Genomic DNA, 23,773 nt, shown 5'->3' with positions numbered 1-23,773 from the left:
CAATGGCCAGCTCTCTGATTGGCTGCTGTGTTTGATTGACAGATTGAATCTGGCAGCTGATTGGCTGTCTACCCTAAAGTGCATTACACACCCCTGATGGTACCACTGGCTAAGACTCCACCTCAGCTCATTGATTAATTATAAATTTAGAACAAATGATGGATGAAAGCAGGCAGGCCGGCCTTTTTTTCACGCTCATTGGACTTGTTTAATGCAATGCACCTTTGTATATTCACATGCATTCGCTTCATGCTGTAACCACTGTGCATAAAAATTTGGAAACATGGCATACAGTGTATCATTTGCTGTCTAATGCTAGGTACACACCAGGACGACTAGGGCACGATTCTGTCAATTTAGATCCGATTCCGACCGGTTGTATGCAGATTGTGTGTACTATCGTGTGTTTTTGCCATTTATTTGATCCGATTCCGATCCAATGCGCGTTCACGCCGCTCGTTTGGTCGCATCTTTGGTCCTACGTGCTGCAGGTAGGATCCGTCAATCCCAGGCCGACCGACCGTCAATCGTATGCAGATCGTGAGTGTTTTTTGCCGCCTCCGTCGTCCGTCCGTCGGTGCGTCCGTCGTTTGATCCAGCCTATTTGAGTGGCATTTCCTAAACACTCCCCCGGCGCCATGTTTTTCCACATAGCAAACAGCGCTGGCGCAGCAGTTGGACTCTCCTTCTTGTCTCATCTCCCAGAACAACAACCTGGTATGTTTGCACTCCCAATGCTCTTCTATGCATGCCCACTGTTGCCACCAATGTATATAGTGTGTATAAAGCACTGGTTTGGCAACCGTGCACCCGACCATGTCACTGTTTTTTTTGGGTGGGCCCCATGTGTGTGTGTATACATATAACCAGTGTCCACCATTGCAGTATTCCAAGCACTCCTCTCTGCTAGGCCCCATTCACCTGTGTGTGTGTGTGTGTGTTTGTGTATATATAGATATATATACATAAACCATTGTCCACCATTGCAGTATTCCATGCACTCCTCTCTGCTAGGCCCCATTCACCTGTGTGTGTGTGTTTGTGTATATATAGATATATATACATAAACCATTGTCCACCATTGCAGTATTCCATGCACTCCTCTCTGCTAGGCCCCATTCACCTGTGTGTGTGTGTTTGTGTATATATAGATATATATACATAAACCATTGTCCACCATTGCAGTATTCCATGCACTCCTCTCTGCTAGGCCCCATTCACCTGTGTGTGTGAATAGCAATCTGCACAATAAAATGTATAGTGGTTTTCATAAAAGTTTATTAACATTTTAAATACTTAAAACATAAGAACTAGGTAACTGGTGTAACTATAAAAATTTAAATATGAAACAAAACATGGGTATAACTATAACTATAAAAATTTAAATATGAAACAAAACATGGGTATAACTATAACAACTAAAATGGTTTTATCTTTTTACAGTCCCAATGTCCAACGCAAAGGAACAAGAGTTTTTGGAAGGGTTTATTGAAAAATATCGTACACACGAATGCCTGTGGAGAACAAAATCCAAGGAGTATTCAAACAAAATGAAAAGAAACCAAGCCTTGGAGGAGTTGGCACGCTACAGTCTTCCATTTCATCCAGAGGCCAATGTTGAATGGGTGAGGAAACGCATCCAGAATATGCGCACGGTGTTCTTAAAGGAACACAAGAAGATGGAGGCTGCAAAGAAGTCTGGTGCTGGAGTCGACGAGATGTATCAAACATCGCTCTGGTACTATGACCGGTTGACATTCACCCTCAGCCAGGAGTCGATGAGGACAGGAGTAGTCCTTATGGTAGAACATGAAAACCAAGAAGTCACGGCGCAGGAGGAGGAGGAGAATTCGCAGTCTGCATCGGTGAGTCTATTTTTTTGGCTATCTAATTGATTCCTCCTGCCAATCCACAGCGCCCTCCCCATTAAAGTAGGCCATGTACTCTTCCCTCACCTGTTTGGCTCGTGCACTCCCTGTGTAGCGTTGTGTTGGGGTTTGCAAGGAGGATATCTGCACTACCTCCTCTGGCAGTTCTTGGTCTTCTTGGAGTGCTGTGCCTGTAGCCCTTTGCTGTGTGGCTTTTCTGCGGAGCAAATTGTGCAGGACACAGCACGCCGTGACAACCCAGTCAATTTTGTCCACCCTCAGGTTAATGGCAGTGTGGAAAATGCGAAACCGGCTTGCCAGGATGCCAAAAGCATTTTCCACAACACGCCGTGCCCTGGATAGCCTGTAGTTAAAGATCCTTTTGTCATGGTTCAACCCCCTTTGCGCATATGGCTTCATGACATGCTCGTGCAGGCCAAAAGCCTCGTCAGCCACAAAAACAAAGTTAAGCCCCTGTTTAGTTTCCTGGACAGACGGCAAGTGAAGGGTGTTCGCTATGAGCCTTTCGTAGAACTTTGTGTCCTTGAAAGTGCCACCATCCGATGCACGGCCATTCCTTCCTACATCCAGGAAGATAAACTCATAGTTCGCATTAACAACAGCCATTAGTACAATGCTAAAATAGCCCTTGTAATTAAAATAGTAGGAACCACTATTGATAGGCTGGGCTATGCGGGCATGTTTGCCATCAATGGCTCCACCGCAATTTGGGAAGTTCCATCGCTGTTCAAACTCCTCTGCGATGACTTTCCATTCATTCACGCTGGTAGGGAACTGAAATTAGAAGTAAATAGAATTGATTAGTAAACATGTTCAATTTTTTTACAGCTTGGTGACTACCCACCTGCAACCCCAGACCTATCTGTCCTATCTGAGAATGCATGCACATCGAACGAAGTTCCTACTCCGGCACGCACTCCGCCACCCACCCTGGAACCCACTCCACCACTCCCCCGTGCCAAAAAAATGCGTGGCAAAGGAAAAAAAGGAGAAGCAGCGGCACATGAAGAATTTATGATGCGGGCACATCAAGTCCTGCAAAGAAACCCGGACAAACATGACAACTACTTCACTTATGTGGCAGAGTGTGTTCGCAACATGGCTCCTGACCAGCAACTTACTTTTGAAAAGTTATGCATGGAGTTGGTGTATAATGGCAGTTTAGGGTATCTCAACAGTGGCACTAAAATAGTTGGCATTGGTAGTGCACCAGACACACCACTGTCATTAGAATCACCAGTGCCTACTCCGCCTGCCACCGTAGCAGGCCAGTCGAGCACAATTCCAACACATACCCAGTCAACACCTACACAGCCTTCTCAACCCCCCAAGTACCGTCAATTCTACAGTTCTTTACTGATAGAAGATCCAGAGTGTCCTGTTTTTGAGGATCTGTCTTAACCCCTTCCTGACAGAGCTAGTTTTGGCGTTCCTGACAGAGCCATTTTTTTCAAATCTGACATGTCTCACTTAAGTGGGGATAACTTTTTTTTGCTTTTACTTATCCCAGTGATTTTGAGATTGTTTTTTCGTGACACATTGTACTTCAAATTAGTGGTAAATTTGGGTCGATACAGTCTGTGTTTTTTTGTGAAAAATACCAAAATGTCGTGAAAAAATGGAAAATTTAGCAATTTGCAAAATGTTAAATTTTCTGCTTGTGAGACAAATAATCATACCACTCAAAATAGTTAATAACTAACATAGACCATATGTCTACTTTATATTTCCATCATTATTTCAACTTCCTTTTAATTTTTTTGGACACTAGGAGGCTTACAATATGAATAGCAAATTCTCAAATTTTCAAGAAAATTTCAAACACTGATTTTTTTAGGGACCAGTTCAGTTCTGATGTGACTTTGAGGGACTTGTATGTGAGACACCCCCATAAATGATGCCATTTCAAAAACTGCACCCCTCACAGTATTCAAAACAGCATTTTGGAAGTTTGTTAACCCTTTAGGTGTTTCACAGGAATTAAAACAAAGTGTAGGTGGAATTTCAAAATTTCTTTTTTTTTGCAGAGTTTCAATTTTAATACATTTTTCTAACGAATACAGTAGATTTTACTAGAGAAATGTGACTAAAAATTGATTCCCCCAATTCTTTTGTTTTCAAAAATATCCTATATGTGGCCCTAGTGTGCACGTTGACCAAACCACAGGCTTCATAATAGAAGGAGCACCTACTTGATTTTGGAGCCTCCTTTTTATGAGATTTTTTTTTAGGCACCATGTAGGTTTCTAGGCACCATAAGTGCTAAAAGTTAGGAACCTCCCCCACAAGTCACCCCATTTTGCAATCTACACCCCTCAGGGAATTCATCTAGGGGTATAGTGTACATTTCAAACCCCCAGGGGTTTCACCAATTTTGGTACAACTGGGATGTGAAAATGGAAAATTACATTTTTTTACACAAACATGCAGTTCTGGCTCAAAATTTTTCATTTTCACAAGGAATGAAGGAGACAAAGCACCCCAAAATCTGTGCCCCAATTTCTCCCGAGTACGGCAATGCCTCACATGTGACCAAAAAATACCAGTTGGGTGCATGGCAGGACTCAGAAGGGAAGGAGTGTTTTTTGGATTTTGCAGCACAGATTTTGGTGGAATGAATGGTGGGTGCTATGTTGCACCAATACAGTGGAACCCCCCCACAAGTCACCCCATTTTGCAATCTACACCCCTCAGGGAATTCATCTAGGGGTATAGTGTACATTTCAAACCCCCAGGGGTTTCACCAATTTTGGTACAACTGGGATGTGAAAATGGAAAATTACATTTTTTTACACAAACATGCAGTTCTGGCTCAAAATTTTTCATTTTCACAAGGAATGAAGGAGACAAAGCACCCCAAAATCTGTGCCCCAATTTCTCCCGAGTACGGCAATGCCTCACATGTGACCAAAAAATACCAGTTGGGTGCATGGCAGGACTCAGAAGGGAAGGAGTGTTTTTTGGATTTTGCAGCACAGATTTTGGTGGAATGAATGGTGGGTGCTATGTTGCACCAATACAGTGGAACCCCCCCACAAGTCACCCCATTTTGCAATCTACACCCCTCAGGGAATTCATCTAGGGGTATAGTGTACATTTCAAACCCCCAGGGGTTTCACCAATTTTGGTACAACTGGGATGTGAAAATGGAAAATTACATTTTTTTACACAAACATGCAGTTCTGGCTCAAAATTTTTCATTTTCACAAGGAATGAAGGAGACAAAGCACCCCAAAATCTGTGCCCCAATTTCTCCCGAGTACGGCAATGCCTCACATGTGACCAAAAAATACCAGTTGGGTGCATGGCAGGACTCAGAAGGGAAGGAGTGTTTTTTGGATTTTGCAGCACAGATTTTGGTGGAATGAATGGTGGGTGCTATGTTGCATTAGCAAGACTCCCAAAGCACCAATACAGTGGAACCCCCCCACAAGTGACCCCATTTTGCAATCTACACCCCTCAGGGAATTCATCTAGGGGTATAGTGTACATTTCAAACCCCCAGGGGTTTCACCAATTTTGGTACAACTGGGATGTGAAAATGGAAAATTACATTTTTTTACACAAACATGCAGTTCTGGCTCAAAATTTTTCATTTTCACAAGGAATGAAAGAGACAAAGCACCCCAAAATCTGTGCCCCAATTTCTCCCGAGTACGGCAATGCCTCACATGTGACCAAAAAATACCAGTTGGGCGCATGGCAGGACTCAGAAGGGAAGGAGTGATTTTTGGATTTTGCAGCACAGATTTTGGTGGAATGAATGGTGGGTGCTATGTTGCATTAGCAAGACTCCCAAAGCACCAATACAGTGGAACCCCCCCACAAGTGACCCCATTTTGCAATCTACACCCCTCAGGGAATTCATCTAGGGGTATAGTGTACATTTCAAACCCCCAGGGGTTTCACCAATTTTGGTACAACTGGGATGTGAAAATGGAAAATTACATTTTTTTACACAAAAATGCAGTTCTGGCTCAAAATTTTTCATTTTCACAAGGAATGAAGGAGACAAAGCACCCCAAAGTCTGTGCCCCAATTTCTCCCGAGTACGGCAATGCCTCACATGTGACCAAAAAATACCAGTTGGGCGCATGGCAGGACTCAGAAGGGAAGGAGTGATTTTTGGATTTTGGAGCACAGATTTTGGTGGAATGAATGGTAGGTGCTATGTTGCATTACCAATACAGTGGAACCCCCCCACAAGTGACCCCATTTTGCAAACTACACCCCTCAGGGAATTCATCTAGGGGTATAGTGTACATTTCAAACCCCCAGGGGTTTCACCAATTTTGATACAACTGGGCTGTGAAAATGTAAAAATTTAATTTTTCATTTTCACAGCTCAGTTGTATCAAAATTGGTGAAACCCCTGGGGGTTTGAAATGTACACTATACCCCTTGATGAATTCCCTAAAGGGTGTAGTTTGCAAAATGGGGTCACTTGTGGGGGGGTTCCACTGTATGGGTGCTTCAGGGGTCTTGCTAATGCGACATAGCACCCACCATTCATTCCACCACCAAAAATCACTCCTTCCCTTCTGAGTCCTGCCATGCACCCAACTGGTATTTTTTGGTCACATATGAGGCATTGCCGTACTCGGGAGAAATTGGGGCACAGATTTTGGGGTGCTTTGTCTCCTTCATTCCTTGTGAAAACGAAAAATTTTGAGCCAGTACTGCATTTTTGTGTAAAAAATTAAATTTTTTTACACAAAAATGCAGATCTGGCTCAAAAGTTTTCATTTTCACAAGGAATGAAGGAGACAAAGCACCCCAAAATCTGTGCCCCAATTTCTCCCGAGTACGGCAATGCCTCATATGTGACCAAAAAATACCAGTTGGGTGCATGGCAGGACTCAGAAGGGAAGGAGTGATATTTGGTGGTGGAATAAATGGTGGGGGAGGGGGGCTGGCGCTGCGACTGGTGGGGGGTGGGAGGGGTGCTGGCGCTTCGGCTACCGGGTGGGAGGGAGGGGGGGCTGCCGGGTGGGAGGGGGGGGGCTGGCGATCGGTGGTGATCGGTGCTGTACTTAACAGCACCGATCACCACCGATCACTGTGTTACCGAGCGACTTAGCCGCCGGTAACACAGAAAACGCTGCAATTGGCTGTTCACATTTGAACAGCCAATCGCAGCGATCGGCGGCGAGGGGGGGATGTCTGCTGTCAGGGACAGCAGACATCTCCAAACTGTCACCGCGTCTATAGACGCGGTGACAGTTCAAAGCCATGACGTATATATACGTCAACGGTCGGGAAGTACCTCCCGACCATGACGTATATATACGTCATATGTCTGGAATATCTATCTGTCTATATATATATATATATATATATATATATATATATATATATATACATATATATATATATATATGTGTATATATATACATATATATATATACATATATATATATATATATATGTGTATATATATATACACATATATATATATACATACATACATATACATATATATATACATATATATATATATATATACATATATATATATACATATATATACATATATACATATATATATATATATATACATATATATATATATATACATATACATATATATACACAAATACATATACATATATATACACATATACATATATATATATATGTGTATATATATATATATGATTTCATTTTATTCATTTTGACGTTTTTTACATGCGGGGGGGGGTTTGAGCTGGGGGGGAGCGCTGCTGCTGCTCCTTGATCACAGTGACAGGGAGCGAGCCAGCGAGGTAGGGGGAGCTGCTGCCGGAGTGAGCGCAGCTGCCGGGCGGGTAGGAGGGAGGGCTAGAGCGGCTGCCGGGCGGGTGGGAGGGTGAGCTGCGGATCGGTGGTGATCGGTGCCAGCACCGATCACCGCCGATCCCTGTGTTACCGAGCGGCTTAGCCGCCGGTAACACAGAAATAGCTGTGATTGGCTGTTCACATTTGAACAGCCAATCACAGCGATCGCCGACCGGTGGGGGCATCCCTGCCCCCCCCGGGCGGCGAGGGGGGATGTCTGCTGTCAGGGACAGCAGACATCACCTAACTGTCACTGCGTCTCTAGACGCAGTGACAGTTAGAAGTCATGACGTACATGTACGTCAAATGTCGGGAAGTACTTCCCGACCATGACGTACATGTACGTCAAATGTCGGGAAGGGGTTAAAAAATAGGCTACTTTATCATTTACCATCGACATGGTCTCAGCTGCAGGTATGTGATGGCCACTGCTCACATGGCGTATGGCGCACATCAATGGGGCCGGGACCATTGCATCTGCGCCATGCGCCATGTGGGCCGCAGCCTTTACATATCTGCAGCAGACATCCTCTGCCACACAAGGGCCACAGTGTGTATTTTTGTTTATTTATATGCTGCTACCTGTACCTGCACTACCAGAGGGAGAACAGGATTCTCCTCAATCTGGATAGCAAACTCCATTTATTGCCCTTTTGTCTTTGCCAATAGTATGGGGTACTGTGCGGCAGACATGGTCTCAGCTGCAGGTATGTGATGGCCACTGCTCACATGGCGTATGGCGCACATCAATGGGGCCGGGACCATTGCATCTGCGCCATGCGCCATGTGGGCCGCAGCCTTTACATATCTGCAGCAGACATCCTCTGCCGCACAGTACCTATCCCTACTGTTGTAAGGGCATGTTCCAGAAGTTACCAGAGTGTGTTTTTTTTGTTTATTTATATGCTGCTACCTGTACCTGCATTACCAGAGGGAGAACAGAATTCTCCTCAATCTGGATAGCAAACTCCATTTATTGCCCTTTTGTCTTTGCCAATAGTATGGGGTACTGTGCGGCAGACATGGTCTCAGCTGCAGGTATGTGATGGCCACTGCTCACATGGCGTATGGCGCACATCAATGGGGCCGGGACCATTGCATCTGCGCCATGCGCCATGTGGGCCGCAGCCTTTACATATCTGCAGCAGACATCCTCTGCCACACAGTACCTTATCCCTACTGTTGTAAGGGCCTGTTTCAGAAGTTACCAGAGTGTCTTTTTTTTCTTTTTATATGCTGCTACCTGTACCTGCATTACCAGAGGGAGAACAGGATTCTCCTCAATCTGGAGAGCAAACTCCATTTATTACCCTTTTGTCTTTGCAAATAGTATGGGGTACTGTGCGGCAGACATGGTCTCAGCTGCAGGTATGTGATGGCCACTGCTCACATGGCGTATGGCGCACATCAATGGGGCCGGGACCATTGCATCTGCGCCATGCGCTATGTGGGCCGCAGCCTTTACTTATCTGCGGCAGACATCCTCTGCCACACAGTAGCCCGTACTTAGTGGGAAAGTTTAAACTGGGTCATACATACTTAAATCTTTATATATAGTGTGTGTTTTTGTACAATATCTTTTATATATGGTATTATAATATATTTGTGTTGACACAATCTATTTACTATTTTACATGTTTTAACCATGAAAGGCCTAAAAAACCTGTTTCTGTCCTAGGCCTAAATTATAAATAAAAATATTTTGTTTGCACAATAAAGTGTACAGTGTATATTTCATCTTACCTTGCAATACTGGTACTGCAGCACCTTCACAATGGCTTTGCAGGTCTCCGGGATGATGAGGCCCAAAGCTTGCGGGGAGATGAGGGATCCAAACTTTAGGTCAGCAAGAGACCGTCCTGTCGCCAGAAACCTCAGGGTCACCACCAGCCGTTCCTCAGCAGGGATAGCCATGCGATACTTGGTATCCTGCTTCTCGATGTGGGGAGTCACCAGACGCAGCAATTCCTGGAATGTGGCATCATCCATCCTCAAGAAGTTACGAAAATCGTCTGGGTTATTCTCCCTGATGTCCCTGAGCAGTGGCATGTGCGAACGAGTCTGACGCTGAAGTAGCCACTGCTTTGTCCAGCATGATCTTTCTCTCCTGCGCTGGGCTCTCTGACGCCTGAGCTTCAAAACTGCATAATAGAGCAGGTACTGTTGCTGGTGACTACCCATCACTGCATTCTCCATAGTGCAGGGTTAAAAGACACTTTGTAATGGCAGGCAAAACAAAGTAATGTGTAAATAGCTATGTCCAGCAGGTATAAACCAAGCCTCACTAGTAACAAAGCAGAAATACACTGGTTTAAAATGGCTGCTGCTATTCCTATCCCCCTCTGCTAGTCCTCCCCCCTCTGCTAGTCCAGCCCCGTCATTCAAATTTCAAAGGCCCATCTGACGACGGTCGCATGTGTTCTTGCAAAAAAAACAAAAACCAGCGATCCGACCGTCTTAACGACCATCGCGGGCGCATCGGGATCGGATCTAGATCGTTCCGCAAAAAAACACAATTTTTGCTAATCGTTTGCTGGGGACTGCCTGGGAGCTCCCGGGAAGTCCAAGGGAAATCGTTCCATGGTCGTCTATCGGTCGTGAACGACGGTGGTCGTCCTGGTGTGTACCCTACATAAGTCATGTTTCCCATATTTTCCATTGCAAGATCCAACTGGTTTGAGTGTTTGGGGCACATTTTAGCTAAAATCATCCTACGGGCCTAACTGCTTATGCTAAAGCCCGCCTATTTTGAATGGCGTAGTGGTCACTGCAACCTCCAAAAAAATCAGAACTTACTACCCCAATAACCTGCTAACTCACCCCTGAAATACTTACTTATTCACACTATTTTGTTCATTTGACTTGTTTCTAATTTGAAATGCCCATTTTTGTGGGGCCAGAAAGGTGCGTCTTTAAAAGGCGATTTCTACGATACCCCACTTTTGCGCGTCGGACCGCGACTTTTTCCGGAAACGCCGAAAAACCGCAATTTTCAGGAGAAACGAGACGTACATCCTCCCCCTCTGCCGCCCACCCACCCAACTGACAGCCAGCCAGCAGACAAGCACAGAGTTCCGTGGGTCTGTCTGTGATGTCATAAAGGGCCTGCTGATCAATGGCCAGCTCTCTGATTGGCTGCTGTGTTTGATTGACAGATTGAATCTGGCAGCTGATTGGCTGTCTACCCTAAAGTGCTTTACACACCCCTGATGGTACCACTGGCTAAGACTCCACCTCAGCTCATTGATTAATTATAAATTTAGAACAAATGATGGATGAAAGCAGGCAGGCCGGCCATTTTTTTCACGCTCATTGGACTTGTTTAACCCCTTCCCGACAATTGACGTACATTTACGTCATGGTCGGGAAGTACTTCCCGACACATGGCGTAAATGTACGTCATGGCATTTAACTGTCACCGCGTCTATAGACGCGGTGACAGTTTCAACATGTCTGCTGTCCCTGACAGCAGACATGTCCGTGCATGCCCAGGGGGGGCTGCGATGCCGCCCCCCCGTCGGCGATCGCTGTGATTGGCTGTTCAGTGTGAACAGCCAATTACAGCGTTTTCTGTGTCACCGGCGAATAACGTTCGCCGGTGACACGCGATCGGAGGTGATTGGTGCTGTAAAGTACAGCACCAATCACCGCGGGGTGTAAGGGTGACACTGGTGTCACCCCACCTCACCCCGCCCGCCCCCAAAGGCTGTGATTGGTCCGTCGGACCGACGGACCAATCACAGCCATGGAGGGGGGTTTAAACTAACGGTGACTGCACTGCAGACGCCATTCCGGTCTGGAATTGCGTGCAGTGCGGTCACCGTGCCAATCTGCCGCGATATACTGACCAGAACCTGGCAAAATACTTACCTGATCCTTGCAAATATCTTGGCTGCTTCATCTGTGCTTGTAGTGTGCTGGATGCTTCCTGGATCCTGTTACTTGTGACTTCCTGTGAACTTGTGCTGCTGCAGTGTAATAGCGTTAGTTAGATAGAGAGAGATAGAGAGAGATAGTGTCAGAGAGTGCTGTATTTTGTGCTGCTGCAGTGTGATATAGTTATAGAGAGAGAGATAGAGAGAGATAGAGAGAGATAGAGAGAGATAGAGAGAGATAGAGAGAGATAGAGAGATATAGAGAGAGATAGAGAGAGAGAGATAGAGAGGCCTAGTGACAGAGAGTGCTATATTTTGTGCTGCTGCAGTGTTATAGTTATAGATAGAGAGAGAGAGATAGAGAGAGAGAGATAGAGATAGTGACAGATTGTGCTATATATTTTTTATATAACTGACTGCTGCCCCCCCTTTTGTGCTGATCAGTATAAATTAACTGATCAGCAACTTTTTGGGGGCGCAGGGTATTTTTATATATATATATATATACCTGTCACTGCTGCTGCTGCAGTGTCATAGAGTGTTAGATAGTGAGAGATAGAGAGATAGAGAGAGATAGTGACAGAGAGTGCTAGAGAGTGCTAAATTTTGTGTCTGCTGCCCCCGCCTTTTGTGCTGATCACTATATCTGAGGTGATCAGCAACTTTTTAGGGGTGCAGAGGTTTTTTTTTTTTTTTATATATATACCTGCCAGTTGCACTGTCAGTTGCACCTGCTGCCCCTCACTGGTAATCAGTGTCCCATCACTGATCACCTTTTTTTTTTTGTGTGTGCTGTGGGGTCTTTTTTTAATTTTTTTTTTTTACACACACTGTGATTTTGTGGGTGTCCTGTGGCCGCTGTGCGCGGATCAGTGACGTACATCACTGATCATCTTTTTCGGCACAGGGTTGATCTATTTTTTTTTTTTTTTTTGATCAAATTCCTGTTGCCTTTCAGCGCTGTTCAGTGACGGACGTTACTGACCAACATCCTGCTCAATTTTTGGCGCAGGACCTTTTTTTTTTTAACCCCTTCAATTTTTTTTTTTTAACCCCTTCAATTTTTTTTTTTAACCCCTTCAATTTTTTTTTTTTTTAACCCCTCCATTTTTTTTTTTGTATAAAGTATTTTTTTTTTCTGCACACTACATACACACTACACACTACATACCCCCCGGGTTGAAATAAAGTTTGTACCCCCCCCTACACTATACACGTGTTGAAACATTTCACTACCAGTAACACAAAAATAAAAATGGCATCCCAAATGTCATCCCAAATGTCATCCCAGTCATCCAGAAGAATGTATTCAGCGGAGGAGGCATATGCCCTGCTTGCTTCTGACTCTGACACAGCCAGTGATGCAAGCGGGGAATTTGAAGGATTCGCCTTAAGCTCCTCTTCCTCCTCTGGTGATGAGGGACCCCCTCAAAGACGCCCCCGTAGAGCAGCTGAGACCCCCCCCCAATAATTGATCTCGTATGGACCCCACCACCAGACAATTTTGAGCCCCAGGTTCCTGAGTTTTTGGCCATGCCAGGAATCCAATTTGATTCCACAGGTCTCAGAGAAATTGACTTTTTCAAATTATTTTTCTCTGATGATTTTATAAATTTAATGGTGGACCAAACTAATTTATATGCCCAGCAGTTTATTGCTCAAAACCCCACGTCATCATTTGCTAGGTGGACCCCTGTAGATGCAGTAGAGATGATGACGTTTTGGGGTCTGGTGTTTCATATGGGCATAGTAAAAAAGCCAGAAATTAGGCAATATTGGAGTACAGATGTTCTGTACAGCACCCCATTTTACCGTATGGCCATGCCCCGGGCTCGATTTGAGACGATCCTTAAATTTTTGCATTACAACGATAATGCACAGTGCCCACCCAGAGATGATCCCACCTTTGACCGGCTATTCAAAGTCAGGCCGGTCATTGATCATTTCAGTGCCAAATTTGAAGACATGTACATCCCAGATAAATTCATTTGCATAGACGAGTCCCTTATACATTTTAAAGGAAGGGTTAAATTCCGCCAGTACCTTCCCAGTAAGAGGGCAAGGTATGGCATAAAAATGTATAAGTTGTGTGAAAGCACCTCAGGGTACACCCACAGGTTTAGGGTATATGAAGGGAAGGATTCAAGAATTGAACCGCCAGAATGCCCCCCCTCCCTCGTAGGTGTTAGTGGAAAAATTGTCTGGGATTTAGTGCACCCCTTCCTGGATAAAGGTTATCACCTCTATGTGGATAACTTTTACACCAGCATCCCCCTGTTTAAGGCCCTTGGTTCAAGAGGTACAGCAGCTTGCGGTACTGTGCGCAAGAACCAAAGAGGCCTCCCAAAAACGCACATTGCCCAAGTAATGAGAAGGGGTGAAAGCAGGGGAATATGCACCGAAAATATGTTGTTGGTCAAATATAAGGACAAGAGGGATGTCCTTATACTGACAACAATTCACGGAGACAGTACCACCTCCGTCCCTGTACGAGGTACCAGTACCCACACCTCCAAACCTAATTGTATCCTGGATTACAATAGGTACATGGGCGGAGTGGATCTTTCAGATCAGGTACTGAAGCCGTACAGTGCCCTGCGGAAAACAAAAATCTGGTACAAGAAGCTGGCCGTGTATATCATCCAGATGGCACTGTATAACGCTTACGTGCTATTCCGTTCTACCGGCCAGAGGGGGACATTTATGCACTTTCAAGAGGAAGTCATAAAGGGCCTAATATTTGGGAACCAGCAGGCTGAGGGCCCCAGTACTTCTAGTACTGGCCCCCGTATTGTACCAGGGCAGCATTTTCCTGATGAAATCCCCTCCACTGGAAAAAAGGGCAGGACACAAAAAAGGTGCAAAGTTTGCTATAAAAAGGGAATAAGAAAGCAAACTATTTTCCAGTGTGACACTTGCCCCGACAAACCCGGCCTATGTATAAAGGAGTGTTTTAAAATATACCACACATCTATGGATTATTAGGTTCATAATTTCACCGTGCTTCGGGGGTCTTGCTAATGCCACATACCACCCACCATTCATTCCACCATAATCTGAGCTGCAAAATCCAAAAATCACTCCTTCCCTTCTGAGTCCTGCCATGCACCCAACTGGTATTTTTTGGTCACATGTGAGGCATTGCCGTACTCGGGAGAAATTGGGGCACAGATTTTGGGGTGCTTTTTCTCCTTCATACCTTCTGAAAATGAAAAATTTTGAGCCAGAACTGCATTTTTGTGTAAAAAAATGTAATTTTTCATTTTCACTGCCCACTTGTATCAAAATTGGTGAAACCCCTGGGGGTTTGAAATGTACACTATACCCCTAGATGAATTCCCTGAGGGGTGTAGTTTGCAAAATGGGGTCACTTGTGGGGGGGTTCCACTGTATTGGTGCTTTGGGGGTCTTGCTAATGCGACATAGCACCCACCATCATTCCACCAGAATTTGTGCTGCAAAATCCAAATATCACTCCTTCCCTTCTGAGTCCTGCAACTTTTTGGTCACACATGAGGCATTGCCGTACTCGGGAGAAATTGGGGCACAGATTTTGGGGTGCTTTGTCTCCTTCATTCCTTCTGAAATTGAAAAATTTTGAGCCAGAACTGCATTTTTGTGTAAAAAAATGTAATTTTTCATTTTCACTGCCCACTTGTATCAAAATTGGTGAAACCCCTGGGGGTTTGAAATGTACACTATACCCCTAGATAAATTCCCTGAGGGGTGTACTTTGCAAAATGGGGTGACTTGTGGGGGGGTTCCACTGTATTGGTGCAACATAGCACCCACCATTCATTCCACCAGAATCTGTGCTGCAAAATCCAAAAATCACTCCTTCCCTTCTGAGTCCTGCCATGCACCCAACTGGTATTTTTTGGTCACATGTGAGGCATTGCCGTACTCGGGAGAAATTGGGGCACAGATTTTGGGGTGCTTTTTCTCCTTCATACCTTCTGAAAATGAAAAATTTTGAGCCAGAACTGCATTTTTGTGTAAAAAATGTAATTTTTCATTTTCACTGCCCACTTGTATCAAAATTGGTGAAACCCCTGGGGGTTTGAAATGTACACTATACCCCTAGATGAATTCCTTGAGGGGTGTAGTTTGCAAAATGGGGTCACTTGTGGGGGGGTTCCACTGTATTGGTGCTTGGGGGGTCTTGCTAATGCGACATAGCACCCACCAACATTCCACCAGAATCTGAGCTGCAAAATCCCAAAATCACTCCTTCCCTTCTGAGTCCTGCCATGCACCCAACTGGTATTTTTTGGTCACATGTGAGGCATTGCCGTACTCGGGAGAAATTGGGGCACATATTTTGGGGTGCTTTTTCTCCTTCATACCTTCTGAAAATGAAAAATTTTGAGCCAGAACTGCATTTTTGTGTAAAAAAATGTAATTTTTCATTTTCACTGCCCACTTGTATCAAAATTGGTGAAACCCCTGGGGGTTTGAAATGTACACTATACCCCTAGATGAATTCCCTGAGGGGTGTACTTTGCAAAATGGGGTGACTTGTGGGGGGGTTCCACTGTATTGGTGCAACATAGCACCCACCATTCATTCCACCAGAATCTGTGCTGCAAAATCCAAAAATCACTCCTTCCCTTCTGAGTCCTGCCATGCACCCAACTGGTATTTTTTGGTCACATGTGAGGCATTGCCGTACTCGGGAGAAATTGGGGCACAGATTTTGGGGTGCTTTTTCTCCTTCCTACCTTCTGAAAATGAAAAATTTTGAGCCAGAACTGCATTTTTGTGTAAAAAAATGTAATTTTTCATTTTCACTGCCCACTTGTATCAAAATTGGTGAAACCCCTGGGGGTTTGAAATGTACACTATACCCCTAGATGAATTCCCTTAGGGGTGTAGTTTGCAAAATGGGGTCACTTGTGGGGGGGTTCCACTGTATTGGTGCTTTGGGGGTCTTGCTAATGCGACATAGCACCCACCAAAATTCCACCAGAATCTGAGCTGCAAAATCCAAAAATCACTCCTTCCCTTCTGAGTCCTGCCATGCACCCAACTGGTATTTTTTGGTCACATGTGAGGCATTGCCGTACTCGGGAGAAATTGGGGCACAGATTTTGGGGTGCTTTTTCTCCTTCATACCTTCTGAAAATGAAAAATTTTGAGCCAGAACTGCATTTTTGTGTAAAAAATTTAATTTTTCATTTTCACTGCCCACTTGTATCAAAATTGGTGAAACCCCTGGGGGTTTGAAATGTACACTATACCCCTAGATGAATTCCCTGAGGGGTGTAGTTTGCAAAATGGGGTCACTTGTGGGGAGGTTCCACTGTATTGGTGCTTGGGGGGTCTTGCTAATGCGACATAGCACCCACCAAAATTCCACCAGAATCTGAGCTGCAAAATCCAAAAATCACTCCTTCCCTTCTGAGTCCTGCCATGCACCCAACTGGTATTTTTTGGTCACATGTGAGGCATTGCCGTACTCGGGAGAAATTGGGGCACAGATTTTGGGGTGCTTTTTCTCCTTCATACCTTCTGAAAATGAAAAATTTTGAGCCAGAACTGCATTTTTGTGTAAAAAAATGTAATTTTTCATTTTCACTGCCCACTTGTATCAAAATTGGTGAAACCCCTGGGGGTTTGAAATGTACACTATACCCCTAGATGAATTCCCTGAGGGGTGTAGTTTGCAAAATGGGGTCACTTGTGGGGGGGTTCCACTGTATTGGTGCTTGGGGGGTCTTGCTAATGCGACATAGCACCCACCAAAATTCCACCAGAATCTGAGCCGCAAAATCCAAAAATCACTCCTTCCGTTCTGAGTCCTGCCATGCACCCAACTGGTATTTTTTGGTCACATGTGAGGCATTGCCGTACTCGGGAGAAATTGGGGCACATATTTTGGGGTGCTTTTTCTCCTTCATACCTTCTGAAAATGAAAAATTTTGAGCCAGAACTGCATTTTTGTGTAAAAAAATGTAATTTTTCATTTTCACTGCCCACTTGTATCAAAATTGGTGAAACCCCTGGGGGTTTGAAATGTACACTATACCCCTAGATGAATTCCCTGAGAGGTGTACTTTGCAAAATGGGGTGACTTGTGGGGGGGTTCCACTGTATTGGTGCAACATAGCACCCACCATTCATTCCACCAGAATCTGTGCTGCAAAATCCAAAAATCACTCCTTCCCTTCTGAGTCCTGCCATGCACCCAACTGGTATTTTTTGGTCACATGTGAGGCATTGCCGTACTCGGTAGAAATTGGGGCACAGATTTTGGGGTGCTTTTTCTCCTTCATACCTTCTGAAAATGAAAAATTTTGAGCCAGAACTGCATTTTTGTGTAAAAAAATGTAATTTTTCATTTTCACTGCCCACTTGTATCAAAATTGGTGAAACCCCTGGGGGTTTGAAATGTACACTATACCCCTAGATGAATTCCCTGAGGGGTGTAGTTTGCAAAATGGGGTCACTTGTGGGGGGGTTCCACTGTATTGGTGCTTTGTTGGTCTTGCTAATGCGACATAGCACCCACCAAAATTCCACCAGAATCTGAGCTGCAAAATCCAAAAATCACTCCTTCCCTTCTGAGTCCTGCCATGCACCCAAATGGTATTTTTTGGTCACATGTGAGGCATTGCCGTACTCGGGAGAAATTGGGGCACAGATTTTGGGGTGCTTTGTCTCCTTCATACCTTCTGAAAATGACAAATTTTGAGCCAGAACTGCATTTTTGTGTAAAAAAAATAATTTTTCATTTTCACTGCCCAGTTGTACCACAATTGGTGAAACCCCTGGGGGTTTGAAATGTACACTATACCCCTAGATGAATTCCCTGAGGGGTGTAGTTTGCAAAATGGGGTCACTTGTGGGGGGGTTCCTAACTTTTAGCATCTTATGGTGCCTAGAAACCTACATGGTGCCTAAAAAATAATCTCATAAAAAGGAGGCTCCAAAATCAAGTAGGTGCTCCTTCTATTATGAAGCCTGTGGTTTGGTCACCGTGCACACTAGGGCCACATATAGGATATTTATGAAAACAAAAGAATTGGGGGAATCAATTTTCAGTCACATTTCTCTAGTAAAATGTACTGTGTTCCTTAGAAAAATGTATTAAAATTGCAAATCTGCAAAAAAAAAAAAATTTTGAAATTTCACCTACACTTTGTTTTAATTCCTGTGAAACACCTAAAGGGTTAACAAACTTCCAAAATGCTGTTTTGAATACTGTGAGGGGTGCAGTTTTTGAAATGGCATCATTTATGGGGGTGTCTCACATACAAGTCCCTCAAAGTCACATCAGAACTGAACTGGTCCCTAAAAAAATCAGTGTTTGAAATTTTCTTGAAAATTTGAGAATTTGCTATTCATATTGTAAGCCTCCTAGTGTCCCAAAAAATTAAAAGGAAGTTGAAATAATGATGTCAACATAAAGTAGACATATGGTCTATGTTAGTTATTAACTATTTTGAGTGGTATGATTATTTGTCTCACAAGCAGAAAATTTAACATTTTGCAAATTGCTAAATTTTCCATTTTTTTACGACATTTTGGTATTTTTCACAAAAAAACACAGACTGTATCAACCCAAATTTACCACTAATTTGAAGTACAATGTGTCACGAAAAAACAATCTTAAAATCACTGGGATAAGTAAAAGCAAAAAAAAGTTATCCCCACTTAAGTGAGACATGTCAGATTTGAAAAAAAGGGCTCTGTCAGGAACGCAAAAACTGGCTCTGTCAGGAAGGGGTTAATGCAATGCACCTTTGTATATTCACATGCATTCGCTTCATGCTGTAACCACTGTGCATAAAAATTTGGAAACATGGCATACAGTGTATCATTTGCTGTCTAAGTCATGTTTCCCATATTTTCCATTGCAAGATACAAGCCGGTTTGAGTGTTTGGGGCACATTTTAGCTAAAATCATCCTACGGGGCCTAACTGCTTATGCCAAAGCCTGCCTATTTTGAATGGCGTAGTGGTCACTGCAACCTCCAAAAAAATCAGGACTTACTACCCCAATAACCTGCTAACTCACCCCTGAAATACTTACTTATTCACACTATTTTGTTCATTTGACTTGTTTCTAATTTGAAATGCCCATTTTTGTGGGGCCAGAAAGGTGCGTCTTTAAAAGGCGATTTCTACGATACCCCACTTTTGCGCGTCGGACCGCGACTTTTTCCGGAAACGCCGAAAAACCGCAATTTTCAGGAGAAACGAGACGTACATCCTCCCCCTCTGCCGCCCACCCACCCAACTGCCAGCCAGCCAGCAGACAAGCACAGAGAGTTCCGTGGGTCTGTCTGTGATGTCATAAAGGGCCTGCTGATCAATGGCCAGCTCTCTGATTGGCTGCTGTGTTTGATTGACAGATTGAATCTGGCAGCTGATTGGCTGTCTACCCTAAAGTGCATTACACACCCCTGATGGTACCACTGGCTAAGACTCCACCTCAGCTCATTGATTAATTATAAATTTAGAACAAATGATGGATGAAAGCAGGCAGGCCGGCCATTTTTTTCACGCTCATTGGACTTGTTTAATGCAATGCACCTTTGTATATTCACATGCATTCGCTTCATGCTGTAACCACTGTGCATAAAAATTTGGAAACATGGCATACAGTGTATCATTTGCTGTCTAAGTCATGTTTCCCATATTTTCCATTGCAAGATACAAGCCGGTTTGAGTGTTTGGGGCACATTTTAGCTAAAATCATCCTACGGGGCCTAACTGCTTATGCTAAAGCCTGCCTATTTTGAATGGTGTAGTGGTCACTGCAACCTCCAAAAAAATCAGGACTTACTACCCCAATAACCTGCCAATTCACCCCTGAAATACTTACTTATTCACACTATTTTGTTCATTTGACTTGTTTCTAATTTGAAATGCCCACTTTTGTGGGGCCAGAAAGGTGCGTCTTTAAAAGGCGATTTCTACGATACCCCACTTTTGCACGTCGGACCGCGACTTTTTCCGGAAACGCCGAAAAACCGCAATTTTCAGGAGAAACGAGACGTACATCCTCCCCCTCTGCCGCCCACCCACCCAACTGACAGCCAGCCAGCAGACAAGCACAGAGAGTTCCGTGGGTCTGTCTGTGATGTCATAAAGGGCCTGCTGATCAATGGCCAGCTCTCTGATTGGCTGCTGTGTTTGATTGACAGATTGAATCTGGCAGCGGATTGGCTGTCTACCCTAAAGTGCATTACACACCCCTGATGGTACCACTGGCTAAGACTCCACCTCAGCTCATTGATTAATTATAAATTTAGAACAAATGATGGATGAAAGCAGGCAGGCCGGCCATTTTTTTCACGCTCATTGGACTTGTTTTATGCAATGCACCTTTGTATATTCACATGCATTCGCTTCATGCTGTAACCACTGTGCATAAAAATTTGGAAACATGGCATACAGTGTATCATTTGCTGTCTAAGTCATGTTTCCCATATTTTCCATTGCAAGATACAAGCCGGTTTGAGTGTTTGGGGCACATTTTAGCTAAAATCATCCTACGGGCCTAACTGCTTATGCTAAAGCCTGCCTATTTTGAATGGCGTAGTGGTCACTGCAACCTCCAAAAAAATCAGGACTTACTACCCCAATAACCTGCTAACTCACCCCTGAAATACTTACTTATTCACACTATTTTGTTCATTTGACTTGTTTCTAATTTGAAATGTCCATTTTTGTGGGGCCAGAAAGGTGCGTCTTTAAAAGGCGATTTCTACGATACCCCACTTTTGCGCGTCGGACCGCGACTTTTTCCGGAAACGCCGAAAAACCGCAATTTTCAGGAGAAACGAGACGTACATCCTCCCCCTCTGCCGCCCACCCACCCAACTGACAGCCAGCCAGCAGACAAGCACAGAGAGTTCCGTGGGTCTGTCTGTGATGTCATAAAGGGCCTGCTGATCAATGGCCAGCTCTCTGATTGGCTGCTGTGTTTGATTGACAGATTGAATCTGGCAGCTGATTGGCTGTCTACCCTAAAGTGCATTACACACCCCTGATGGTACCACTGGCTAAGACTCCACCTCAGCTCATTGATTAATTATAAATTTAGAACAAATGATGGATGAAAGCAGGCAGGCCGGCCATTTTTTTCACGCTCATTGGACTTGTTTAATGCAATGCACCTTTGTATATTCACATGCATTCGCTTCATGCTGTAACCACTGTGCATAAAAATTTGGAAACATGGCATACAGTGTACCATTTGCTGTCTAAGTCATGTTTCCCATATTTTCCATTGCAAGATACAAGCCGGTTTGAGTGTTTGGGGCACATTTTAGCTAAAATCATCCTACGGGCCTAACTGCTTATGCTAAAGCCTGCCTATTTTGAATGGCGTAGTGGTCACTGCAACCTCCAAAAAAATCAGGACTTACTACCCCAATAACCTGCTAACTCACCCCTGAAATACTTACTTATTCACACTATTTTGTTCATTTGACTTGTTTCTAATTTGAAATGCCCATTTTTGTGGGGCCAGAAAGGTGCGTCTTTAAAAGGCGATTTCTACGATACCCCACTTTTGCGCGTCGGACCGCGACTTTTTCCGGAAACGCCGAAAAACCGCAATTTTCAGGAGAAACGAGACGTACATCCTCCCCCTCTGCCGCCCACCCACCCAACTGACAGCCAGCCAGCAGACAAGCACAGAGAGTTCCGTGGGTCTGTCTGTGATGTCATAAAGGGCCTGCTGATCAATGGCCAGCTCTCTGATTGGCTGCTGTGTTTGATTGACAGATTGAATCTGGCAGCTGATTGGCTGTCTACCCTAAAGTGCATTACACACCCCTGATGGTACCACTGGCTAAGACTCCACCTCAGCTTATTGATTAATTATAAATTTAGAACAAATGATGGATGAAAGCAGGCAGGCCGGCCATTTTTTTCACGCTCATTGGACTTGTTTAATGCAATGCACCTTTGTATATTCACATGCATTCGCTTCATGCTGTAACCACTGTGCATAAAAATTTGGAAACATGGCATACAGTGTATCATTTGCTGTCTAAGTCATGTTTCCCATATTTTCCATTGCAAGATACAAGCCGGTTTGAGTGTTTGGGGCACATTTTAGCTAAAATCATCCTACGGGCCTAACTGCTTATGCTAAAGCCTGCCTATTTTGAATGGCGTAGTGGTCACTGCAACCTCCAAAAAAATCAGGACTTACTACCCCAATAACCTGCTAACTCACCCCTGAAATACTTACTTATTCACACTATTTTGTTCATTTGACTTATTTCTAATTTGAAATGCCCATTTTTGTGGGGCCAGAAAGGTGCGTCTTTAAAAGGAGATTTCTACGATACCCCACTTTTGCGCGTCGGACCGCGACTTTTTCCGGAAACGCCGAAAAACCGCAATTTTCAGGAGAAACGAGACGTACATCCTCCCCCTCTGCCGCCCACCCACCCAACTGACAGCCAGCCAGCAGACAAGCACAGAGAGTTCCGTGGGTCTGTCTGTGATGTCATAAAGGGCCTGCTGATCAATGGCCAGCTCTCTGATTGGCTGCTGTGTTTGATTGACAGATTGAATCTGGCAGCTGATTGGCTGTCTACCCTAAAGTGCATTACACACCCCTGATGGTACCACTGGCTAAGACTCCACCTCAGCTCATTGATTAATTATAAATTTAGAACAAATGATGGATGAAAGCAGGCAGGCCGGCCATTTTTTTCACGCTCATTGGACTTGTTTAATGCAATGCACCTTTGTATATTCACATGCATTCGCTTCATGCTGTAACCACTGTGCATAAAAATTTGGAAACATGGCATACAGTGTATCATTTGCTGTCTAAGTCATGTTTCCCATATTTTCCATTGCAAGATACAAGCCGGTTTGAGTGTTTGGGGCACATTTTAGCTAAAATCATCCTACGGGGCCTAACTGCTTATGCCAAAGCCTGCCTATTTTGAATGGCGTAGTGGTCACTGCAACCTCCAAAAAAATCAGGACTTACTACCCCAATAACCTGCTAACTCACCCCTGAAATACTTACTCATTCACACTATTTTGTTCATTTGACTTATTTCTAATTTGAAATGCCCATTTTTGTGGGGCCAGAAAGGTACGTCTTTAAAAGGCGATTTCTACGATACCCCACTTTTGCGCGTCGGACCGCGACTTTTTCCGGAAACGCCGAAAAACCGCAATTTTCAGGAGAAACGAGACGTACATGCTCCC

The sequence above is a fragment of the Crinia signifera genome, unplaced genomic scaffold, assembly GCF_055691185.1.
Source record: "Crinia signifera unplaced genomic scaffold, ASM5569118v1 HAP2_SCAFFOLD_64, whole genome shotgun sequence".
Taxonomy (NCBI): domain Eukaryota; kingdom Metazoa; phylum Chordata; class Amphibia; order Anura; family Myobatrachidae; genus Crinia; species Crinia signifera.
The sequence above is the reverse complement of the archived record's forward strand: the minus strand, read 5'-3'. Positions refer to the sequence as shown.